Here is a 27,014-nt window from a genome sequence, read left to right on the forward strand (position 1 = left end):
GGCGAGGAACAGGAGTACAGGGGCCACGGGACAGGGACCGGGGTAGTGTGCAGCAGGGAATGCAAACAGGGTGATAGAGCTGAAGCGCAGACCAAGGGCAAGGGAAAGACAGGAGAGATCCGGCACGGTGGAAGCACAGAGGCTGGGTCTCGGCGGGCCTCTCAGGCCTGTGGACAAGTCTGGATCACATCCCCTGGTTGGCAGCGGGCCACTGAAAGCTTTCCAGGTAGACGGGCACACAGCGCGAGTCATATTTTATACTCATCGCTCTGGAGGTCACAGGGCTCCACGTGATACCGCTGCATCCGTCATTTCACAGTTTCAGACACACCAGCAGCTTCGCCCGTGGTCATGTGGTTAACAATTACCCTTCACTACATTATGTTTTGGATACCACACAAGCTTCCCCCCTTCCCCTTGTTTTATACAGTCAAAATTTCACACGTGCATTGTTATCGACCAAATGTTTTCGTGTCCCCTCCAAAATTCGTATGTTGAAATCCTATCCCTGAAAGTGGTGGCATTTGGAGGCAGGGCCTTGGGAAGGTGTCTAGGACATGAGAGTTGAGCCCTGGTGAACGAGATTAGGGGCCTTGTAAAAGAGACCCCAAAGTGATCCTTCAGCCTTTGCATGACGTGAGGACGCAGCGAGGAGACGACTGGCTCTGAACCAGGAAGTGGGTCCTCACTGGACACTGAGTCTGCTGGTGCTGTGCTCTTGAACTTCCCAGCCCTCAACATTATGAAAAATAAACTTCTGTTGTTCATACGCTACTCAGTCTGCGGAATTTGGTTACAGCAGCCCAAACAGACCAAGATATGGATTATCAAATAGAGGCATATCAATCTTAAAAATTCTTAAAAATCTTTTACTAGATTTTCCTTAAGGATAACACAAAGACTTAAAGGGAAGATTCGAAACCATATAACTCCTTAGAAGAAAACATAGGCAGTAAAATCTGACACTTCTCTTAGCAATATTTTTTTGCTAAGAGAAATATCTCCTCAGGCAAGGGAAACAAAAGGACAAATAAACAAACGGGACTGCATCAAACTGTAAAGTTTTTGCACAGCAAAGCAAACCATTAACAAGATGAAAAGACAATCTAATGAATCGGGGAAGAATTCACCAATGATACATCTATCTGATAAGGGGCCAGTATATTCCTGAGAAAAGACTACACATGCCACCTGCTCTAGAATCTGTCACCTTGCACTGGTGACTACATGTAAGGAAAATTTTCTTAAGTAATGCAAATGAAAGTTGCCAGTGAATTTTTCTTTCCAGAAGTAACAGTGGCTTCTCCTCTGACATTTTCTGCTCTCCTCAGGGCTACTATTTTGGTGTGCCTCCCTGCCCCACCGCCTTGGCTTCTGTATTAGTTTCCTACGGTTGCCACAGCTAGGTAGCAATTTTCATCTCTTATTTCTTCTGGGTTAGAGGTGAAAACACATTCCCCACATTCAATGTGACAGCCATTCAACATGTGCCAGGTAACTCTACATTTATGCTTTTTTTCCCCTATTTTAAGTTTCCTTTGCAAATTGCCACCTTTGGCAGCTCTGATGACCACATAAAGAGCCCTGGGTTCACACCTGGGCAATGCCTGCACTGAGGCATTGATGTACAGCAGTGGCAGGGGTAGCTGGGGTAAGAATCCACCCCAGCTACCCCTGCCCCAAAGGAGGTAAAACAAACCCGGCACACTTGCCACTCCTTCCTATCCAGGGGTGTCCAACCTTTTGGTGTCTCTGGGCTGTACTGGAAGAGGAGGAGTCGTCTTGGGCCACACAGCAAATACACTGCGACATGCAATCATACACCCCCCCCCAAAAAAAACCCCTCATGTTTTAAGTAAATTTATGATTTTTTCAAAAAAAGTCATTATTTTTTGTTTATGTATAATTTACCCTCATAGTTTTTTTAAGATTTTAATTATTTTTAGAGAGGGGAAGGGAAAGAGGGAGAGAAGTATCAATGTGTGGTTGTCTCTCAAGCTCCCCCTACTGGGGATTTGGCCCACAACCCAGGCATGTGCCCTGACTGGGAATTGAACTAGTGACCACTTGGTTCACAGTCCAGTGCTCAATCCACTGAGCCACACCAGCCAGGGCATATTTACAATTTTGTGTTGGGCCACAGTCACAGCCATCCTGAGCTGCATAGAGCCTGCGGGCTGTGGGTTGGACACTCCTGTGAGTATATACAGTTTATTCTGTTCTAAGGAAGGAAGCTATGCCTGTTGGATTTGTTTAATAATGTAGAGGGCTTGTTCACATAAATCACTCAAGTTGCCCAGTAGCTCCTCATCCACCTGTCCTGCCTTCTAAAGACTTACTAAGAACCAAGCCAGCTTTTGTGCCTTCCCCTCAGAGAAGGCAGAGTGGAGGAGGGTGAGCCACGGATCTGTCAGCAGTTCTCACAGGGTCTTCATGGATGGTGGGGCCTCTTCAGAACCTTTGTCCATAAGTTACACAAAAGGTTTTAGCTACTGAATGTGCCAGAAGAAGATATGACACTGTAATACTGGGTAAGGCTATACAAGCAACATCCTCCTGGGGACCATTCCTGCTTCCAGCAATAACTTTCTTGATGAGAAAACACAGGATGATGGTGGGTCAGCATCCCACTCACGGCCCTGGAGTGAACATGTGTTTGTCTTCCCCTAAGAGTGTTTGACTATTAAACCTTCTTAGTGGTTGTGTGGCAAGCTCTGGTTCTTCTGGTGATTACTTCTGTGGCCCCCAAGCAAGCCACTTACTCCCTGGGGGAGTTATTCTCTTGCCTTATAAAGTGAGGAAGGCAGGCTAATAATCTTAAGCTCCTTTTCAGCTCCAAAGTCCCATGACATTCGTTAACCGCTGGGCACCAGGAACAAAAATGTTGACATCTCATTTGTTCAGAAAAACAGGAAAATTTAAAAACAAAAAAAATTCCCTACTTGAGCCCCACGTTTCACTGCAATGGCTGCCCGACACAATCTGCAGCCAGAACTCAGCCACAAAGGCAAATGGTGCTTTGCGGTCATGGCTACACCTCCCTGTTTGAAAAGAGCAGTAGTGACGATCATCTGTGGCCCCCAACTGCCGTCCCTGGGGCTCACCTGTTGACCACTGACTAACGGGTTACTGAGTATGTTGACATGTGTCTTCCTGTCTTCCTCTGCCTAGATTCATGATCGCATGCATATGTCCACACAGAATAAGGTAACTAACAGGGAAGAAAATGCTCAATAGCTATTTCAGTGAAAGGCTTTTAGCCTTTTCATACAATTACAGCAGAATTATCATCTCTGAAGTTTTCCATTTCTCATCACAAATATCACGACCCGATCAGTAAAACCCACTGTTCATTCGTTCATTCAACACAGATGTTCAACAGCGGTGCCTACTATGTGGCAGCCATTTTTTAAAAAGCTGCACCAACAGTAGAAAATAAGATAAGGTCCCTTCTTGTTGGGGACTTCTTCTCTGGAGAACAATACAATTATGGGTCATGGTAAGTGTGATGAAGAAAATAAGCGATTGATAGAATGATTGCTAGAACCCTCGGTGCTTCCATTCGCCATCTATATATAGAAATGATAATAGTACCCCCTGCCTCAAAAGGGGTTGTGAGGACCCGGTGAGTCAGCAAGTGCAGAGAACAATGCCCAGCACGTAGTAAGAGCTCCAGGAATGCTAGCTGCAGTCATTGTGTAGTGTTATCACTGCTGTCGTTGCTGGTTTACACTGAGTGGGAAGGAGAGGCCTCTCCGAGGAGGCTCCAGCTGAGACCTCGGTGAGGACTTCAGTAAAGAAGGATGAAGGACAGTGTAAACCAATGGGGGAAGAGCGTGAGCAAAGCATGGGAGGCAAGAACGAGCTTGGCATTTGCAGGAACATGAGGAGCAGTAACAGTGGACAAGAGCATCAAACAAGAAGAGGCAGGGCCAGATCGGGAGAGACAACAAGGAACTTGAATTTATATCTTTATGTGATAGAAATCCACTAGAATTTTAGTCTGGAGGATCATTTTGGGGCTACTGTAATAATCCAGATAAAAGCTGATGGGGCCTGGGTGAGAGGTGGTGACAGGGATGAAAAGAAGTGGATATGCATGTGATATTTTTGGAGGTGGAGCTGGTTGGACTGTTCCAGTCTCTCCCTGTCTCTCATCATTCCACCACTGTACTCGTATGATGACACATATACCCACTGCCGGGTGCTACTCTGAGCAAAAGTCCAAGACTTAAAAGAACCATAAGATTTTAAATACAACAAATGGGGAGCAGGGAGTGTAAGGGGACTAAGAGGTAATGTAAAAAAATACAATAAAGATTAAATAAAAAACAAATGCAACCAACAATTAACTACTTTTGGAATAGTCTCCACAGCCGTAAAACCCTATCCTTAGATATCATGCATCTTTTCCTCACTGTAGGATGGTAACCGATACTGTTGAGAGCTCAGGGTACAATCAATGAAGGCATTACAGAGTCGGGACTGGGAGTGCAGACCAGGGGGAGAGAGACAGACACGGCTTAGGCCCATGAGTTACGTGCTATGGTAACCTTAGACCACTATTTAACGTCTAGCTGCCCACCTTCTCTCACAGGTTTTTGAGGGGATTAAACGAGATGATGCATGTGCCAAGCACTTGGGGCAGTGTCTAATTCCTCACACACACACAAACATTCTAGCTATTATTTGTATTGTTGAAGTCAAAAAGGCAGCCTGTGGGGAGAGGGAATAGGCTTTGTCATCAGATCAGTGTTCAGATTCGGATCGTGGCGCTTCTACATGACACTGGGCAAATTATTTTGCACTTTGCACCTCAGCTTCCTCGTGCATAAAACAGGGTTAATAGGAAGGTTACGTGATATTAGGTTAGCAATGCAGCACAATGCTTGTCACTCAAACAGTTCCAGTCACCTTGTTCTCCCAAGAGATTATAAAGGCAAATTCCCTTTGAAATCTTTGAGGTGCGAAAAAGTCTTAGAAACACTAATATAGGGATTAATATTTTTTAACAGGATACTATTTAATTACAGCTGTGACCAGTGAATGAATCTAGACAGTAAAATAATGGATTTGACTCTACACTTAAATAAATTAATTTTAAATAAGTACATGTTTTCTCCAAAATTGTTACCTGTATAGAGGTTATGCAACAGAAAAGCAGGGGTGGCTAGGTGGGAGGGAGAAGAGAATCAGGTACAAAAATCGTTCTGTTGCCTGGTAATGCAGTGACAGAGAACCGTTACATTGTTGTAGACTCCACATCACTGCAATTGTAAGTGAGGCTGTAATTGGGATCAGAAAATCTATTATATTAACTCCCAAGCATATTCAGGAGAATTCAATTACACATCCTTTTTGCTCAATGGTTTCCAATATTAGACATTAAAGGGACCATGTTAACTGCTCACGTTTCTTGACCTAGAATGAGGTCATAAGACAAAGAGCCACACCGGCAGCAGACGCAGAGTCTAATAAAAGAGAATGAACTGGAAAACTAACCAGACACTTAATGACACAAGTGCAGAGCTTAGGTGTGACTAAAGGTTGCTGTTACTCACCTTAGGAAATTATGAGCATTGTCCATGGTCCATTCTAGAGGTTTAAACATGTTTTTATTTTGTGCTCTTGGAAAAACAATAATAAATTAAAAGCCCTCGTCTAAATTTTTTTGGTTCAAGTTTCTGGAACAAAACAATCTTTGGCGAAATAATTTAGACGTTTGTATTTTATTTATCATATTTTTAGTGGTAGCTTTATAAAATGGCATGCACACACACACACACACACACACACACACACACACGTGTAGTGTATTTAATCAGAAACACAGAAGCAGTTGGTAGAGCTCCCGAAGAGGTCTGAAGTCCCAGGCTGTGCCTCACGGCAGCAGAACGCTCATTTGCGACGTTCCACTGCGAGCCGACTGTGGCTGTTCAGGCAGAGAGGGCACAGAAAACCCAGCACTCCACACACAGTGAACCAGGAGCTTTAAAGATCGAGATTTACAACTCCATTTTCAAGTATGGCAGCGATTTTCAACCAGTGTGCTGCAAGAATTTTTAAAACATGCAACACCTGACTCTTCCGTCAGGGGCACTGACCTCTTTTCCCCTAGATGGTTAAATGAAAAAAATGACATGTTGGGGACTGCCCTGCCTGGTCTCAGGAAGCTGTCACCCCCCGTGACTTAGGTTGAGTCAGAGACCTCCAGACCAGGAGCCACTAAGGAGACAAAACTTATTTCCCTGGCATGAACGCTGCCTGTTCTGTGCCTGACCTCCTAGGCTGGATCAGTTAGCCAATGATGGGTAAGATTTCCCATGGAGGGAATAGCCTAAGACAGGCATGATCACGTGGAGGCTTCTGGGAAGAGATTTGGGGCTGTGGAAATGAAGGGGTGATGGACATCAACCCCTATCCCCTTGGCTTTGTCAAAGCCTGAGAGATGTGAGAAATCCAAGTCTCCTGGCTGCCTTTGTCTCCTCTGCCCAACTCAGGCCTGTGGAAATAGCAGGGGCGGTGCAGCCCAGACCAGAGATGGCAGACCCCCAGGGTAATCAGGCCTGGGACACAGAATATGCAAGATCCTGTGAGATCTGTTTACTGGAGGATGTTATTACATTAGAATATGAAGGCACAGACAGGAAACCAAAACTAGTCCTTTGAGCCCTGTTAGACCTTTCAAATGATAAAATTCCAAGCTCTGCCCAGAATCACAGCGGGGGTTCTGTCTGCACCTTTGTAAGTCACCTACTTCTTTTGATCTTTTCTGCCAGACTGTGAATCCACAAACTAAGTCTGGATTCTCAATAAAAATCTGCTTGGGAATGGATACAGCGTGCTCTCCACTAGAGAGAGTGGCCATTCTGTCCCTATTTCCCCACAGGACCTGGTTGTCTCTGTGCATGTTTTTCTTGTGTTTTGATGAGCATCCGCAGCAGAGATGGATACTGCTGGCCGTTATCAGCCACAACAATAGCCAACCCAACAATAGCTGTCTGGTGTGAATGAATCAAAATTATATCTATTTTTTTGTCAGATTGGCAAAAAATATATGTTTTGGTGAGCTGCAGAATTTTAGTAGTTAGTTTACACGTGCAGTGGGATGAAAAAGTTTGAACTTGCTGAAATATGGCACTGCAGAAGTCAAACACTTCTAAAACATGGAAGTGAAATAGAAACTATTCAGCAACATGTTTCAAATGTCTAGACCACGACTGCAATAGTCAGAGGGGAAATGAAATTCTAGATTGCATCAATATACCTTCCCTGCTCAGCATATACTGATTCGGGCTCTATGCTGGGGACATCTGCTGTTCATTCCAACTCAGTCTGCTTTTCCTGAAAACGATCCTTTGACTTTCTTTGGAAAATAGCTCTTTCCTCAACTGTAGGCAGTCTTGAGGGGCTGGTGCATCAGATACAATTCCCCTTTTTGACTCAAAGGTGGGCAGATGGTCCATGGTAGGCTAATCACAATGTTCAGTCTGGACATATGAAAAGGCTGAGCATAGCCCTGGTTGGTGTGGCTCAGCGGATTGAGCGCTGGCCTGGGAACCAAAGAGTTGTGAGTTCGATTCCTAGTCAGGACATATGCCTGGGTTGCGGGCCAGGTCCCCAGCAGGGGGCATGCCAGATTGCAACCACACATTGAAATATCTCTCCCTCTCTTTCTTCCTCCCTCTCCTCTCTCTCTGAAAATAAATGAAATCTTTAAAAAAAAGGTGAGCACAGATTAAGACTGATTCTGTGGCATCCTGAAGTACCTGCCCATTAGTCAAGTTGCCTTGGTTCACCCTTGACCTTCCTGTAAAGCTTTTCATTTGATTCTGGGAACTACCCTACCTGCTTAAAGGCCATTCAGCTTCTATAATACGGAATTTCAGTGGAGGCATTCCAGTCCTCGGCTGGAAGCCAAGCCCTGTCCCAATGCCCATCCAATGCAGCTGGGCAGTGACACTGTACCTGGACCAGGCCAGTCTTCTTCCAGGCGCTGAATTCTGTTCTCTGTACCCCAGTCACTAGCTAGCTTTTCTGCTCTGCATGGAGTGATGACAAGAGCCACAGTTACTCTGCTCCCCCTCCCCTACCCCAAGTCACCAGGCTGCCTGGAGCTTTCCCTCACAGGCCCTACTTGTAGCTCAGGTCTCCTTTGATGTGAACAGCTGCCCCAACCCAGCCCTGAGCGCAGCATGTTCTGGGATAACTACAGTTGCACAGCAGCCAAACAGCTTTCCCTATCTCTAGCTGCCTCTCTTTTGCCCTCTTGCTCATGCAACTGTGACAAATCTGTTACAGCATCTAAGTTATAACCGATGTGGTAATAAAGAATATCCACTTACCCTGATGAGGTAAAACAAGGGTTATCTCCTTCAAAATTGGTTGTTTTTCCTCTTACAAAAAGGTTCACTTTTTAAAAAATACATAATTATTCTAAAAATAATGGAGATGAGGACATTTTGCCTCTCATATGGAGAACCAGTCATGGTCAGAGAGCCAGCGGGTACCAGAGTCAGGGCAATGCTTGGAAATCGATCAAGTGCAGCCCAGCTCTAACACTGACGGAGGGATGCATTCATTCACTCGGCAATGAAGCTTGACCTGACCTCTCCCTGTAACTACTTCTCCTCTACTGGCCCTATTCTGCCTCACTGCAGTTTTCCAGCCACAGCCCCCTCCGACTCTCATGGCCTTGTCAGATGTCACTTCGATGTTAAAGCACCCTCCCTGACCATTGTTCCTCGAAGTGTCACCTGCAAAAGTCTTGAATACCTGTAGCAGTCTTTTACCACTACAACATTAATCTTTTGATCTTCTTAGGTATATAGCAACTGAGAATAACAATAGATGTTACAGATGTACCTAACTTATATACTGAGGACAGGGCAGACATAAGGGAACACGTAAGTATCATGTATGTTACTCCAACATGGACAAGAAACTTAACACTTCAGGGAAGTCCCTTGCATGCAATAAACGTTTCCTCGATTCTTTGTTTTAATATCAGATATTCAACAATTCCCAGAACTTTATAGTCTTGTCCCTATCCTCCTGATACCCACTAACATAGTTCCCTACCAGGACCTGTCACTACCATACATGGTAAGTAATATTTTTCTTTAAGTGTCTTTGTGGGAACTGATGTAAAAATAAACACGTGTGAGAACACAGCACCAGCATTTCTGCCTGAAACAGGAAGAGATAATGACGTAACACTTCCTGAACTCAGGCTGAACTGCAGCAAGTTCCTACAGCGGCACTGCGACCTCTACGTGGGAGACACTGAAAAGAGCATCCCTGACACTGATGGGCAGGGTCACCTTGAGAAGAGTTCCAGGGAAGGCTACGGCATGCCTGGTGGTGCACCTCTCACACAGTGAGCACTCCAGGTTCCTTGGCCGCCAGCCAGAAAAAGAACTCAGAGAAGTAATCATCTTAGGCATGAGGAGTTGCTGAAAATAGTGATGAAAACATTTAGTAATGCCCAATCACGCTTAACAGGAAAAGGAAGAAGAACAATGAAAGACGAAAGGAAACTTATGATATTGCCTTGGGAATATCCCACAGATCGCTTGGTCAGATAGAAGAAATAAATGGTTTGTTCCCCGTATAGAATTAAAAATTGGCCCAGAAACAGACTGCACTAGTGATGGGGGGTTTCAACTACCAGGCATCCCCTAGGAGTCTCAGTGGGCTAAAAGCATCGTTAACCTGTCTTGGCATCCCATTCATTCAGGAAACAAGATGAGGAATCGCTGCTGTGTACTGGATTCTGATCGATGCAAAAGGGAAAAGGCAGTAATGATTCTCCCAGAAGACGTAACTGTGTGAAAGGGCCTTTGACAGCCAAAGATGGAAAGACCAGGCTGAGCCACACATGCCTTCTGGCCTTCCAGAGGGCGCATGACAAGTTATCAAGACCCGAGAAGGGTGGATGTTTGGAAGACCAGCTACAGCAACGTGCTGATCCGTTAGGAAAGGTCCTGACAAAGGGGAGAAGGGAGGCGTCGTCTAAGAGGCCCCTGCTGCTGCACAGAAGTCATGGAACAAGTGGAAGATCAAAAACGACCACGGGAAAGGATGGAAAGTGGTCACACGTTCAGCAGTGAATAATAACAGATGCGCAGACATCTGAGAAGGGAGGACAGATGTTGTTTTTTTTAAAATGTTAGATTACCAAAATGTTTTCTCCCTTCCATTTGGAATGCCAGGCATCGATGGCACGGGTCTGCTGCCTGCATTAGAGGGTGTGATGTTAACAGATGCTAAAATAGAAAGCAGAATGTCTCAACTCCTACTTCTTTGACTTCACCTCATTCTCTATCAAGGATAATCACCTTAAGACTGGAAAGGTTAGAACCAACATTATTAGTTGGAAGAATGTTAGGATGTTAGGGGACTATTTTTTTAAAATATTTTATTTATTTATTTTTAGAGAGGGAAGGGAGGGAGACAGAGAGAGAGAGAGAGAGAGAGAGAGAGGGAGAGAAACATCAATGTGCGGTTGCTGAGGGTTATGGCCTGCAACCCAGGAATGTACCCTGGCTGGGAATCGAACCTGGGACACTTTGGTTCCCAGCCCGCACTCAATCCACTTAGCTACGTCAGCCAGGGCTGGGACTATTTAAAAGAGAAAAAAGAAAAGGCAGTGCCCAGTGCTCTAAATGAATTCATATCTTACAGCATTAGGTAAAGTTTTTAAATCTATAAAACTGTCAGAACCTGCAGGACGGTGACACTAACGGTCACTAATAGAAGAACCACGGTGAATAAAAGTGGCTCCAAAGGCTGAAGATGAGAAAGTAAGGCCCCCGTGTTCTAACGAGGGTAGATGATCGATCCTGTACATTTTAAATAACTGTTTATGAACATGGTGCTCTACTCATGTGTTTTCAGAGTTCCTAGACTTATATAAATGCATTCTACAGCTTCTAAAAAATTTATGTGAAAATTTTGAAAAAAATCAATTCACAAGTTGAAAGAAACTATCCTTTTTGATATTGAGAATTCAGTTACCATTGAGTAGGACTTCAACGTTTGAAAAGTGGTGCTCATCACACACAGGATGTATAGTCAGAGACGAAAAGGGAATTTTTCCCTTTAAAAAGTTCTTTATGGCAATTAGGTTGGAACAATGTTATTGACCAAATCCTTCGCACTTTGGATTTCAACAATGCTTTCAGCTAGGCCCCGTTCTTATACAACCGAGACATGATTCTATGATTATGTAACAACGTGGATTTACAACTACAGGACGAACATCCCAGAGGAACTCAAACGGACACTGCCTCTACCTGCAAGCCCTTCTGAAGCAGCTGCCCCTGGGACATCCTGGGCTCTTGCTGACCCCCCACCCCTGCCTTCCACTGGCTCCTGGCCTACTTCCCCGCCCTGGCTGTTGGGGTCAACAGGGGGCACCTGACCAGCAAGGCTAATCAGATTTCCTTCTGGGAATGTGGACTTGAGATCCAGAGACACAGGCAGGCGGACTTGGCACTGAGCAGAAACTGTCCTGGAGAGTGTGGCGGGAGGGGAGTCATGGCTCCCTGAAGCCACGCGAGAGGTACAAAGTGGAGAATGGAGTGGTTCCCAGAGGAACAAACAGGGCAATGACACTAGGCCGAGCAGAGGCCCCAGGGCCTGAGTCCTAAGAGGCTCTGCCCCGCTCCAGGAGGATCTCCCAGATGGTTCCACACATAACCTCGTGAGGGCTCTGGAGCCAGACAGCCTGGGTTCCAGTAACAGGACAAGGACAGAGGTGGCAGGATTAATATACGTACAGATGACATGAAAAGACTCAGAATTCAGGGAGGTTTTAAAAGGTTGAATAAGCTGGAGTTCCAATACTAAGGCCTCAGAAAAACCAACTGTGCAAATACAATACAACCCAGCAAGACATGTAGAATATAAATAGTTTTATTGCTTTCACTGCTTTCTATAGCAAGAAAGAACTTGTGAAGAATTAGAATTGTCTGAGAATGAAGCGGGCTGTTGTACAAGGGGGTGTGAGTCTCAGACCTGAGAGGGATTCGGCAGGGGCTGGGTTAGCCCTGGCCGGCAGGCTGTTTCAGGGGCTTGCTGCACTAGCTGGTCTCTAAGTTCCCTCCAGCTCTAGAGTTCCATGGTGTCCTGTTTTAAAAAGATTTTTTTAAAAAAGACAATTACGAGGTAATCAGAGAACAACGCCAGAGTGCAGTGCCAATGCACGAGTGAGTTTTAATCACTTTGTGCAATGGAAGGAAAAAAGCAGTATTGAATTAGTTGGTAAAAATACGTTTAGGGTAATTAACCCCGCGGAGTCCAGTAGCAATGCATTCATGAGACGCTGCAACTGAAGTATAGCTCTGAATAAGCCAGCCCTTAAAACATACCAGTACAGTCATTCAAGTTATCTGAGTTATTACAACTTCATGTTCAGAGCTATTTATGCACTTTACAACATAAAAAAAGGGACAGGCAGGACTGGTTCAACACACTCATGCCATTTTATTAAAAGAAGCAGAAATACCCAAATAATATCACTTTGCTGCTGCATTATTCTCAGAATGAGTCAGTGGAGTTTGACAGGCACCTGCTGTTTATCACCATTGTTATTTTGCAAGAGGGAAAAAAATTATTCACCTTTATTTTTAAACAAAGCCTCAACCATCAAAAACACCTAAAGCCTACCAGCTAATTCTGGCTTTGACGGAGAAGTCAGGGTGGCACGCACAGCAATATAAACTGCTCACAAACGAGACAGCCTTTATTCCATAGAACCAGGCACTACCCCAGATAAGAAGAGGAGTGACACACTCATTTGCCATTGATGGCATGTAAAATATCCAACATGTCCACGAACAAAGCTAGAAAAGTAGGAAACCCATCAAGGTGCAGTGGAGAACTCCCCCAGCTCCCAACCTAACCCTGAGAGTGGGGGCGGCCCGGGGAGGCTGCTCTGCCCTCAGCGCCGTGGGCAGTATTAACAAACCCATTAAGATCGCTTGGGCAGGGTGGGCTCCGAGATTTCGGAGTCACCTGCACAAAAGCAAGACATGGCTGGCACCCGTCAGTGTGTCAGAATGTGGCTGAAAAGGAAGACAAACCTCCACTGACCAGAGTAAGTTAGGATGTGTGAATGGCAGCTGGTGGGCTGCAAAAACTTAAAAAGAGGCAATGCAGCACAGTGCTTGGTGACATGAAAACAATGACACCTACCTGTGTGTGAAATTGCCATTAGTTTTACCCAATTCATAGGTAGGACAAGAACAATGAGAGGAGAGATTGGACAGATATTTCAAGAACCTTCTAAAATCATAGGTAGAAAACACTTAGTGAAGAAAGAGTGCAAAACACTGTTGCCTCCAGGTGATACGGCCACTACTGAGAACCATGAAATCGGTGTGGCGGTGTGCGGGCACCTGGGACCGTTGTTGAGTGAAGTGCAATGGGCCTACTACGCATGGTAAGGGGGAAATGCCACAAGACTTCAAAACCAGCCTGCTAAAGGCTTAGCTTCCACAATTTGAACAGCATGATCTTATCCCAAACACTACCCAGACGCACATTCCAGGAACATTTGCTTAGCACCCACTTTATAGCTTTCATTTCATTTCTCACTCTGAAGAACACTCCTGCAGTGTGGAGCACCTTGAGAACCAAAAGAACATGAAGATGACATGAAAGGCTATCCTTATTTCTGATGACGGAGCAAAAAGTCCTGCCTCTAGAATTACACGGTTCCTAGATGTCTAAAATCCACAGCAGTGCGGAACAGGTAAGACACTAATGGAGATGCTTACTAAAGTTCCAAAGAATATTTGGAGAAAAGAAGATAGAGAAAATAGAGGATGGAAATCCTGATTTTAGGATAAATGCAATAGTCTTTCTAAAAAAAAAAAACCCCAAAAAACAAAAGAAATGTGCACAAACACACATATTTTGGCACGTGTGAATCTTCACACTCGTTTCTAAGGTGCCAACATTCTGGGCTCAGGGCCCAAAACTTGAGTCATTTTCAACTTCGCCTTCCCTTTAACACTCGGCATCCTACTCATCAACAAATCTGTTAGACAGATATGTACTCAAGCTACATCCTGAATCGGACACTTCTCATCTCTGCCACTGATTCTTAGTAGTCCGAGCCACTATCATCTCCCCTTGTTTCAACCCCAATGCCCAGGATGAAATCACAGTCTCTGGCTGTGGGACCCAGGAATCCTCAGGAGATTGCAATGCGCAGCTAGGCTTTGTCTACTCTCTACCCAAGAGGCATGTGATTCACTGGTGTGTATCACTACCATTTTGCCAAAGGAAGACAAGAGTCTCAGAGGGGTTATGTGACCCACCCGAGGCCACACAGCTGGGAAGAGCCAGAAGTCAGATATCACGCCAGGCCTATTGAGAGCCCCAAATACCTCCTTTCATTTTCTCTCAAGTCAGTTATTTGGGGCACGAGCTTAAGAAGTTGAGAAGAGTGGAGACAGCCCTGAGTGAGTCATAGTCTCAGGTTCTGTTGTCTCACAGAACAAAAGCACTTGACTTCTCTTAAGTGGTTACCATGTCAAACAGACGGGCACCTCACGGGCTAAAAGCACAAGAAGTATAAACAGTAAAGACGGTGATTCTAGTTTGCACCAAAGGAATTTAAAGGATAAAAAAAAGGGCAATTCCAGCTGAAAGCGCAGAAAGATGTCTGACACAAAGAAACCATCCATTCGGACTGAAGACTCTGGTATTCAGACTTAGGTAAAATTAACACACATAGCATGGTTCACCAGCCAGAAGGAGAGAGTCCACAGGGAAAGTCACAGGGAAAGTCACTTAAGATCAAGGGACCTTCAACTTGGCACCTAGGGAAATTAAGAGCTTTTTTTCTTCTTTGCTAATTGTAATTACTTGGAAGTCAACAAAAGGCCAACATGTGTTGTGTGTGACTGACTCTTTCACGGAACTTCAAACGAAAAGATAAGAGTAAGTGGCCATGGGTGGGGGGTAAGTCGAGCTGAGTCAGAACTTTCCCTCCCGTCCTCTCTCAGATTTTAGCTTTTTAAAAAGATGATTTCTATCTGTAGAGTGCAAGTCACGTTATCACCTAAAATAGCAAAAATCTAAATGCAGAAACAATAAGGATAGAAGAGAACTCTCAAATTTAGAAAGAAAGACAATGGTTGAACACAATGCACTCCATCTAAGGCACGGTGGAGCTTCCTTTCTAATCCTCACTGCATCCTGAAGCCAGACGCCCAGCACCCATCCATGCAGCCCCAGAGAACCACACTGGTTAAGAGTCTCAAAAATGACTTCCTCTCAAATCCCTGGTTGGGTGGCTCAGTTGGTTAGGGCATTGTTCTGATATGCCAAGGTTGTGAGTTTGGTCCCTAGTCAGGGCACATACAAGAATCAACCAATGAAGGCATAAATAAGTAAAACAATAAATCAATTACTCTTTCTTAAAAAAACAATAAATAAACAATTTTTTAAAAGTGACTACATCTCAGTAGCTAGGGAAGGCATGTAAATTGGGACTGTGGTAAACTTTCCATTTCTACACATTTAAAGACTATTTAATATCATGATGGAACAAATCAGTAATTGTAAACTAGAAAAGATAAACCTCTTGAAAATAAAGTTGTTACAGACTTTTTCGAAGTTGCTAAAATCTTTCTTCCAGATGCAAATGACTCCACATGTGGGCTGCAAGTACAGGGTGAATAAGAGATTAATTACTACAACAGACTAAATGAGCAAGTTGGCAGAAAACTAGTGATGACACTGTGAAAACGCTCATATTATTCATGCTCCCAGAGTAGACACAGTACCAGCTAAAAACAAGCTAAATGTGTTTACTCTTTTTTTTGATGGTATTGAATTGAATGTTTGATTCAGAATTTTCAAGAATGTCTTCAAAATCTAATAATCAAGTATTTGCACATGAATTTTACAATTTCTGAGAAGGGAAACTAAGAAAAATATGAGCATGCCAAGACTCATCAAAGTAACTGGGCAACAGACAAAAGTTTTACCAAAAATATCCACATGTTCTTGATTCTTTGGCTGGCAACCTATAAGGCTTTATATGCAATCCATTCCTCCTCTCTGCAAGCAAGTAAAAGCAAGGGTCTGCACCGGTGTTTTTTTAGCACTGCTGTTCATCAGAGTTACCTGGGAGATACAATGCCAGTGCTTGGCCCATTGGCCCAGCGACCATGTGCCTGACAGATTACACTGGTCTGGGATGAGTCAGGTCTGGGATGGTCTGACCATGTGCCTGACAGATTACACTGGTCTGGGATGGGTCAGGTCTGGGTACTGCCTGAAGCTCCTTATCTGATTTACTGTGACCCCAGGGTGGAGCACCACTGAGGGATAAACATGGCTACAAAATAACCCACATTACGCCGGCCTCCCACTGCCCTGTCCTCATGGAACACACTTTGCATCAAAGATGGCAGATAGTCTTTCTCCTCATATCATTTCTCTAACTGTGAAAACAAAGTTACAAAAGTTGAGTAAATCCACCTGAGGGCATTTATTACAACTATTCTGCCATTGATGGTGTACTGAACCCAACCTAAGCTTAAGGTTATAGAGCAACACATCAAATCTGGGGAAAAATATAGCTCTGGCTGGTACAGCTTGGTGGATTGAACAAGGGCCTGTAAACCAAAGAATCACAGGTTTGATTCCCGGTCAGGGCACGTGCCTGGGTTGAGGGCCAGGTCCCCAGTTGGGGGCAGGTAAGAGGCAACTATACATTGATGTTTATCTCCTTCTCTTTCCCGTCTTTCTAAAAATAAAATAAATAAAAACCCCAAATCTGGGTAAAACATAGAGAGAGAGATTGGTTTCATTGTTTTGGTCAGAGGTAGAACATGAGTTTGAAAAGGAAAAATACAGACTGAGAGAGACTGGGAGAAGACTGCTTGGAAAGGGTCAGCCAGGCGCAGCCATTAGGATAACAATGCAGTAGCAGAGCAAGAGACCTAGAAACAATGGTCTCCGGCAACAGGCGCACTCAGACCCAGAGATCTCCCACACAGAGAAACGAGTTTGTCCAGATGAGCTGGCCAAGACCCACAGTGGGGAAAGCACAGCGGATGACATTCAGAACCCTTGGCTGCCCTGGTGTGACATCAGAACTACTCACAAGTGCAGAGCTTGTGCGTCCGAACTAGGGCCAGGGACCAGGGTCTCCTCTCCCAGAGCAAGGCAGAGCCCCGAGTCCTGGGCTCTAGGAGTTGCTGTGACAGGCACTCGGGGTCAAAGAGATGCTGACAGGGTGATTCATGACATATCCCTACAGAGCTAAACCAGAGCCCCTTAAATGTCTCTGACTTCTCAGGTTTTCAGGATTGGGGCAGGGCTAAAGCTACATGGGGTGAGGGCGGGACTATAACAGGGTGCAGCCAAGAGGGGGGCCCCAAATAGGGATTTGGAATGGGGTCCAGAGCTCAAGGTGTCCAGGAAGTATTAGGATGTCCTCACCTCTTCCCCCACAGGTGTGAGTTGGGGGAAGGGACACAGGGAGCAGAAACATGCAGAGCTGCAGCTAACCTCTGGCATGGTCATTTAACACATCTCTAACCTTTAACTGGTTTCACAGATAAGCTAAACAGCTGTGGCCATGCTTTGAGCCAGGGAGAAGGGAGTGACTTCCACCCAAGAAGTAACTGGGAGGCAACTCCCCCTGGTTACAGCGCCTATGTGAAAGCTTGGAGATGACTGGCTCCATGTCATGGGACCACGCCTGCCCAGACTCACTATGGCAGCCCAGTAAAGCTGGAAAGATATGAGAGTGCTGGCAAGTGTAGCCGATTGTGGGAGGAGTCAGCAATGGGGCTGCAGAGGAGGATTGGTGCAAGGATTTAAACCCAGACAGGGCAGCCATTGGAGAGAGAACCACATGGCTTTGGCAGAGTGGAGACCCCCTCGTAGCTTTGCCAAAGAGAACCATGTGGCTCTGGCCAGGGTGGAGACCCCCACAGCTTTGCAGAGGAGAACCACGTGGCTTGATCCTGGTTGACGACACAGCTGATGGTGTCGGGAGCCTGAATCTACTTCTTTTCCTGTGATACGGTACCCCAAATTAGGGCAGGGGGAGAAGGAAGGACTGTGTACACATGTGGGTATCCTAAAGGACTTTGATATTTTAATGAAGACATTAGGTCACTACTTTAAGTCTGTATAACTTTAAATAAACATTCCTTTCCTTTTCACAAATCTCTGGCATTGAGAGATGTCTTTCCTCTGGCGGTGGACAAGCGAACCTGGTGGGGGGGTCCTTTCAGTAATAGTATATAGTACCCCCCTGGCCTGTGTTCTGTAGCAGGAGGGGAAGAGATGGGCTGCAGACTCCGGAACGAGAGATCTTTTACACCAAGTTGGCTTCACTCTGGGACCAGAGTTAGCCACAGGGACCTGAGCCAATTATAGAAGCTCAACTATTCTGGATGGGGGTCAGAACAATTCATCTCTCTGATTAAGCCCTGGATACCAGTACATGTTTGCTTCACTCATGAAAGCAAATCGTGTATGCTAAATCGGTCTGGCCCACGAAGTGTTGCTCTGGAGCCTACACTGGCTTTGGTCTTCTCTGTAACAGTCTCTGCTTAGACTGTCACGTGACTAATCTGATCTCATTAAGGGCAGCCCCAGATGGTTCGAGATCAGTCCTCTCCAGAGATGGCTCACACAAAATAATGAACAGAGGCTCAGCTTAAAACACACACTTTCATTTGCCCAGTTAGCTGTCTAAATGACCCATGGAGCCAAGTTCTAGAGTCCCCTTAGATGAACACAGCAATGGCAACATTGTATATCAAAGCATGCTACTCAAAGTTACTATCTACATACACACATTTCACCCTAACATGTAACGAAAATGAACAGGAAGGTAAAGCAGATGATTCTTGCTTAGCAAATGTATTTAAAATGGGATTTTTGTTGTTGTTATTAAATGGGGAGGAAACAACAGGCTTCGACATGATATACTTACATAAACTTCTAAAATGCCCCACGGGCCGTGTCAAAGCACCACATCTAAGCAGTAATGTGATGTGTGAGGTGTGACGAGGACAATGGTGACGGCCTTCTATCATAAGGAAGGAAGTCAGAGGCTTAAATTTCTGTTTCAGTGAGCATATCCACAGATGCGTTTGTAATGAGACATGATTGGAATTACACAATTTTAGATTCTGAGAACTCTAGTAGACCCCAACATGGATGCAGCCATGTGTGGCACCTGAGCACGTGAAGCGGGACTAGTCCAAATAGAGATGCAATGCAGATATGAAACACAGCACACTTGGAAAAATCAGCAGAGAGAGCACATGCAAACCATCTCACATTAATCTTTATATAAATAACATGATGAAGACGTGTTTTGGATAGATTCAGTTAATATTACTAAAATTAGCTTGATCAGCCTGTTTCATGTTTTTAAATGTGGCTTTCAGAATATTCAAAGCTACACACACGTCTAGCACTTGTGGCTGACATCTTATTTCCCTTAGTGCTGATCCGAGATGTATGTGCCAGTTAGATCTACACAGATTCCACGGATCCGTTAGTTCTTTCCTGGCTGGTCTGAGTTCTGACTTCTGCCCCTAGTAGAAAGCATAAAACACAGCAGTATCTTGGCTAATGTGTAAAGGCTACTATGTGATACCTTACAAGTAGTAAGTTGGAACCACAGTCCACAGTATTTCAGCGGTAAAAAAATGAACTGATCTTGCTAAATTAATATTATAACCAACATATACCTGGTCAAGTCTGATGAACTGAAAACCTTGTTTAAACACATTCTGCCTTATGGTATGATTATAATTTTTAAATGTATGGTGATGAACATTAACCAACAAACTATTTAAAACGAAGGAATTCAGCCTGAATCAACAGCTTCCACCTTACAGGCTCTAACAGTCACAAACAAGAACACATACTTTTAGAGAGGATCACATTCACAGCACCTTCATAAAATACAAATCATCTAGGAACAAATCATAAAGTGCCCAGGATTAATTTTTAAGAACATTCTCCCCAGCACATGAAAGACATACCAATAAATAGATAGAAAAATTAAGCTTAAGTGACTCAATATATCAAAGATGTCAATTCTCTTAGTGTAAATGTATAAACTTAATGCAATCCCAATAAACAGCCCAATACATTTTTTAATTTGACTTACATTGGTCCAAGCGAAAACAGTAAACAGAACTAGAGCTGGATAAAAATGTGGGGAAACAGCAGTTAGAGTAGGACCACTATGAGGATATAGTTTATTATCTGCAACAAAGGAATTTGATACTAGGGTCCAAGAGACAGACCAAAACTGGGGATAGGGGGGAAGGAGGGGCAGTAAAAGAGGGAAAAAGAGAGAATAACTCCAGAAATGATGAATTATGTCTGTAAATTTTGTATATAAAAGAAATGCCCAAGTCAGTATTGAAAAAATGGATTATTAAATATGTGGTTATCATGTCAAGTAGATAATAATTTGAGAAAAAAATAAGATTCCTACCTCACATCTCACAACAAAATAAAGCCCACAGAAATTACACACTAACTGTTTAATTACTGAACCTGAAAGTACAAGAAAAAAAATAAGTAATGAATAATCATTACCTTGAAATGAGAAATATGACAAAGGAAAACTTTAAGAAAAAAGATTATACTTTATAAAAATTAATTCACATACATGAGAAAACACTATAAGAAGATACACTATAGAGAAAAAATTACTGTCTTCCACATGTGAACTCTTAAAATTCAATACAGAAAAACTTCATAAAGGATCTTGAATAAACAAGTCAGAAAAAAAATCACTAAACTACTGAATTATATCCAACCTAATAAGCAAAGCAATGTGAACTTAAACATTCATTGTTGTTCACATTGCATATTCACAAGGATAAAAAAGACTATCCAGTACTAGAGAAGGGGTAGGGAAATAGGCACTGGTAATGATCTTTCTAGTAACTTTGAAATAGAAATCAACAGTCATTAAAAAGATATACTTTTGACCCAGTAATCCCTCAAGGCTTTTTACAAAGAAATAATCAGAAAAGTACACACAGATGTTTAAAGTTGTTTCTTCAAGAGTGGTTTGCTTAAAAATAAAAATTGAAATGACTTATATGCCTACCTTAGAGGATTTCTTAGTAAACTATTGCATTGAATACATGAGCATAAAAATACTAAGCCGCCATAAAATTAATGATCTGTGCATTTAACAAAGAGTTATTGAGGTCCTTCCAAAAGCTGGACACTGCTCTAGGCACTGAGACCAAACTCCCTTCCCACCCGTGACGGTGGTCAGAAGATACACACTTGTGGTCACAAGGTAAATGAGTTCTGGGAACATACTGATGTACAGCATGGTGACTACAGTTAACAAGAGAGTATTGTATATTTGAAAGTTGCCAGAGAGAGTAGATCGTAAAAGTGCTCATCACAAGGAAAAATATTTTGAAACTATGTAAAGTAGTGGATAGTAACTAAACTTATTGTGCTAGTCATTTTGCAATACTTACATATAGGATATCGTTATTATGTTGCACATCTGAAACTACATTATTATTATGTATCAATTATATCTCAATGAAACTAGAAAAACAAATGTTAAAATCCCATCCTTATTATGGAGGACACACAAATCTATGTGATAGGGAAACATCCATGAAACAGTAAGAGGGAAAAATATTATAAAAATAATGTAAAAAATGATCTCATTTTTTTAAACAAATAATATATTTCTCCTCTTTTGGAAAATAGTTGGAAGCACATTTATTAAAATGCCATCATTGATCATGTTCGGATGGCAGACTTTGGGGTGATTTTTACTGTCTTGACACTTTTTTGCAGTGTTTCTCCAGTGAGCTGGTGTTCTTTCTCCAATCAAGAGGACAAAGTTAGGTTCTCCCATTAAACACACTGAGTTATCCATGCATTTGACAAACATTGAAGGTGACTGTGTGGTGGGCAAAGCTGTAAGAGCAGAGCATCAGGCCACAGAAAAACCCTCCCTTTGCAGTGCTCAGGTTCCTACAGGAGGATATCAAGCAGTGATCATATGGTGTCTCTAGGTCATCTCCTCTCCAGGTCAAAGGATTCATTCATTGAACCAATATCTGAGTGCCCACTGTGTGCTAGGCAGTGTCCTCCGGGAGAGCAACAGATCGCTATAGAAAACAAAAATCCCTGCCCTTGGGGAACTTGCTATGCAGAGGAGAAGAGCACTGAAAAATGTGAGCTCCACTGAGGAATGAAGAATGAAACTGTTGCCTGAATGATAATAATGAAACTATGTGAATAGAAACTCACAGAGCCAACATTTCAGTCATTCCAAAAGTAGATTTAACACACTTTCCTTTCGCTTTCAGGTAGGCGCATGATTCAAGTCTCGGTTTTTGAAATGAGATCTGAACAAATGAATGATGTACTACAGATCAGAAAACCTAAAATAACGGAGTTCTCCCACATTTAATATCTTGAGAATCACACAAAGCAAAATGACATGTGCTGGGGATTCTCAAATATCGATTACATGGAGCATCACGACACATACACACACCTTTCCTCCCTCACAGCGCCAGGTCTGTTGTAAATCTGTAACCCAACTCCATGGGACCTTCTCCACCCACCACACCTTTCTGTCCTACGACCAATGAGCTGGCATGCAGCAGGTGCATAATCCATGATTGTTAAAGAAATGAAGAATCTTGGTCATTTTTTACCTAAGTAAATGAAACAGCCTCCTAAAATTTTCTGTTTAGCAATTCTTGCAGAAATTACTTTAATGCCACTTTTTTATCTTTTAGGTAAATGAAACATCATATTCCACATAATTAAAAACATTTAAAAGTTGCCATTTATACAGACCAGTTTAGAGAATGATCCCTAAAACAATTCCTGCATTTATTACTTAGCCCATGTTTTACATAATCCAATGAGTGCCTGTTATAACAATTTAGCATTATAATATTCATCCGAAGAAAACACAAATATTGAACAGGTCTGTGTTTTGGGTGTATTTCCTTAGTTTTGAACAGTTTGATGCTTATTACTTTGTAAATTATGAGCTCCTGAACACTTCTTGGATTCCAGCCAAAGCCTCTGGCAATCTGAGTGTCTGACAGCAGCTGTGCCTGTGAGCTGCCCACCAGTAACCATCCTTCCCTTTGCCTTTTGTAATAAAACACCGAGTAGTGTGTCCAGCGAGAAAACTCCACTTTCCAGCTTCCCTTCCATACGGGAGCCGATGAGAAACAAGCCCTCACTCAATCTTTGTTCAGCACTGTGTGTGTGGTCTCTCACTCTCCCATTTTTTCACGCCTGGAACCCCAGCCCTCAGACTGCAGGGAGTTATGAGCTCAGGATGGTGAAGCAGAAAGCCATCGGGAGGCCGTGTCTTTCCCAACTCCATGTGGTGGGCACGCCTGGCCCGGACTGCTCACCTCCACGCTAGCTGGAGAGGAGTGAGCACAACCACTTTGTGTAAACCACTACGGTTTCAGTCCCTGTTTCAAGCATTCCCCATGCTGTGTTCAGAGACCGATTTGATTTAGCTGGGGTGGAAGTGAAGAGATCTCAAATTCTTAGCCCTCTGCTTTACCTGGTCTTGCTTCCTGGCCAATTCATCTGTCAGAGTTTCAATGATCATCTCTGAACTCAAGATTCCTGTTTGATTTTTTCCTCTCCATATCGAACCTCCAAATCTCTAAGTAGCTTCAAATATGTCCATTTGGATATCCCCCAAGTACTTTAAAATTTGAATTTATTTCTTTTATTGTTTTGACCCTCCTCAATTTCCTTATCTTTAAATATATTTTCTCAATCAATCAGGTTTAAGACTGTAGGGTTCCTAAAAAAAAAAAAAAAATCTACCAAACAGGATCTTCCTGACCCAGCCCTGGAAACTGAAGTTCTAATGAGATACCTGGGAGCTTGCTTGAGAATCTCCTGTTATTTTAATTCATTTGCCTCCTGCCCTTATATTCACTGTATCTTGGTGTCCCATGATGTGGCCTTTGTGATCTCATGTCCCACTACTCTCCCCTCACAGTTCCTTTAACATTCCTGACTCTGTGTTGCCTGGAGGCCTTTGCCGAGTCTGTTCCTCTTGGCTGAAACACGCTTCCCCCAGGTCCCTTTCAGGTTAACTCCTTCCCCTCCTCCAGCGTATCAATAAGGGCTAGCCTAACCAACCTACATAAAGCTGCAACCCATCCACCAAGCTGAAGCATCTTAGCTGCTCTTTTCCCACGGCCCTTACCACATAGGTTCTATACTGTGCTAATGTATTGTGTTTCCTTTGTCTCTCTCCTCACTGGGATGTAAGCACCTCCAGGGCCAGGCTTTTTGCATTCTACTTGCTGGAGCTGCCCTGGTAAGAGTTCACTAGATAACTGTTGAATGAGCTAAAGATTTTCTCAGAAATATCTCTGATGTCCTCCCTTCCCATTCTCACTGTTCCACTCCAATGCTAATCCTGGACTTCATCATTTTTGGATTTTTTAAAAAATAATAGAATCTACTCATACTGTCCTTCTCTCCAAACCATCTAACATACTTCCAGACTTAATCTTTCTAAAAACGCTTCTTTTGGGGGTAGGGGTCACTCCCCTGTAATGATTTGGCTCCTAACTGGCCCAAATAGAGATATTATCCACTGGCATCATGCTTGAATGAGAAAGTGGATCAGACAAGCTCTAAGATCCTCTTCAAAGAGTCGATGCTATATCCAAATGACTTATTTTGGCATTCAAACTGCTCTGTAATCCAGCAGTGCCTCACCTATCCAAATGTACATCCTGCTCCTTCCAAGTTTCCCCCTGCTCTTGGCCAGCTCCCCTAAGAACTCTCAAAAACGCCATACTCCCTTTCACTATTTTTTCAATGGGTTACTCTATCTTAAACATCATCCTGACCATTAAAAAAGATGGCAATGTCCTTTAGAATCTTGCTACTCAAACCGTGATCTGTAGGCCAGCATTAGTATCACCTGTGAGCTTGTCAGAAATGCAGCAACTCCAGCCTCATGGCATACCCACTGATCTAACCAGATCTCCGGTGATTCGTGTGCACTTTAAAGTTTGAGAAGCACTGCGTGAGCACTCATCTCAAGGCACTCCTCAGTGAAGTGTGCTCTCAGCAGGCCTCATGCCTGTATGCCCTGACTTTCTGTAGGACCTAAGTGACCCACAGCAAGCACAATATTCAATGAATAACATCCCCTGGTGGGCTGTTTATTCCTTATTTCAGGTAAGTATTTTCTCCCCAGTTTGGTTGTAAAATAAGTTGCACCGGACAGTCATGCATCTGGCCAATCTGGATGCAGAGAACAGAAACCCGTTTGAGTTACTTCAAGGAAAAAGGAGCCAGTCCTAGTGCTATTTGGGAACTAAGACTAGAAAACTCAGAGAGGGTGGGAGGGAGGCTCCAGGGGCTGGCCACCCTCTTGACACCTGTGCCTCTCTGCCCCACTCTCTCCATCCAGGGCTTTCTCTCTCCTGTCTCTCTGTTTACTCACAGTTTCTGCTTCCTCATCTGTAGCATTTGCATACCCATTATAGCTGGCCACTCTCTTCTGTCCCAGCCTATACACCTCTGTCCTTTTCTGCTTCAATTGTCACTCTAAGTCTCTAAACTTAACTCATCTCATATGAGAGATAATCACCACAAAGAATGTTTTTGAGACAAACCACAAGGTTACAAGTGTCTGAACCACCTACAGATCGTCTACCTTGGGCTGGAAGCCCACCCTGCTCCAATCAGCTGAGGCCAAGGAGTTTCTGCAGGGAACAAGGCCCTTTAGGCAGCGGGAGCCATCAGGAGACTGTTCCTCAGGAAACAAAAGTGTGGGCAGAGCAGGCAATGAGCCACATTGCCAGCCCACAGAGTCATTATTTATGTTGTCCTCACCACAGACTGGAGCAAAAGGCTGAGCACATAATAAACAGAAACCAACCAATATGGCAGGGAAAGATCATTCACCAAGTGCCACTGCCCCTGACACTGTGCTGGATGCGCAGAAGGCACAGAGATTAAGTAAGAAGTGGTCCTTGTTTTCCCAGAGCTCTTCATCCAAATGGGTCACTGCACTAGCTACTTGACCTTGGACAGGTACCTAAACCAGCTGGGCCACAGTTTCCTCAACTGTCAGATAAGATCACCTTCATGAGCCTCCAAGGAGTGTTGTAAGGTCCTATAAGGTAATCTTTATGAAAATGCTTTGCAGAACACATACGTGAATTAAAAACAATACTGTAGCCCTTCACTAGGAATAAAATCCACAGGTTTGGCATTGTTTTCTGGTCTTTTCTCTCAGCCTTATTTCCCACAATATACGATTCATCAGTTGTTACTATTTGTAAGAACAATCCCAGCTGTCACCACTATATTTTTCATTACCTGTATGGCTCACTCAAATGGTGATTAGGAAAATTCACTCATTTCACTCAGAAGTATATGAAAAAAGAATGAATATATTTTTATTTTGTACATGTTTATCACACTATCATCCATTCCACTGTGCATCTAAAACTAAAATGCCCTATACGTGTTTTCACTACATTACAAATAATACATACTAAATTCCTATGCAGGGCACAGGTCAATTTTGACTCTTGTGTGGCCTTCTCCCCAGAACAGTTTCAATTAGTATTTCCAAAGCAATGTAGATATTAGAGCACAGGGCCCCCCTTTTTTAACATGGGGAGTGTGAGGAGAAAAAAATAATACAATGGCTAGTCTCAAACCCCTGAATCCTATTCTCCTAACTTAATTAATTAATTAATTAATTAATTTCCCTAAAACCACTTTACCCCCTGCCCCACATTAAAGGGTGGGGTGTGGGTGAGGGTGGGAATCGGTGATGATGGCAATATAGACCAGTTCTCAAAAACATATTGTTCCACCCTTTGCCAGATTCAAGTATGGGTTTATGGGAGAGAAAAACAAAAGAAAACAAAACTTGAGATAAGTATAATCTTCACTTTGCCATGAAGAAAACCAAGGAATATTTACAGAGT

At 43.5% G+C, this 27,014-nt stretch overlaps 1 protein-coding gene across 3 annotated transcripts in view; it reads right to left on the reverse strand.

Moving 5' to 3' along the window:
• The window catches only part of ATP8A1 (ATPase phospholipid transporting 8A1), a 216,513-nt gene that overhangs the window by 188,363 nt on the left and 1,136 nt on the right, over window positions 1-27,014 (reverse strand). The gene's annotated exons all lie outside the window — the stretch shown is intronic.

This window comes from Phyllostomus discolor, chromosome 1 (genome assembly GCF_004126475.2).
Source record: "Phyllostomus discolor isolate MPI-MPIP mPhyDis1 chromosome 1, mPhyDis1.pri.v3, whole genome shotgun sequence".
NCBI classification, from domain to species: Eukaryota; Metazoa; Chordata; class Mammalia; order Chiroptera; family Phyllostomidae; genus Phyllostomus; species Phyllostomus discolor.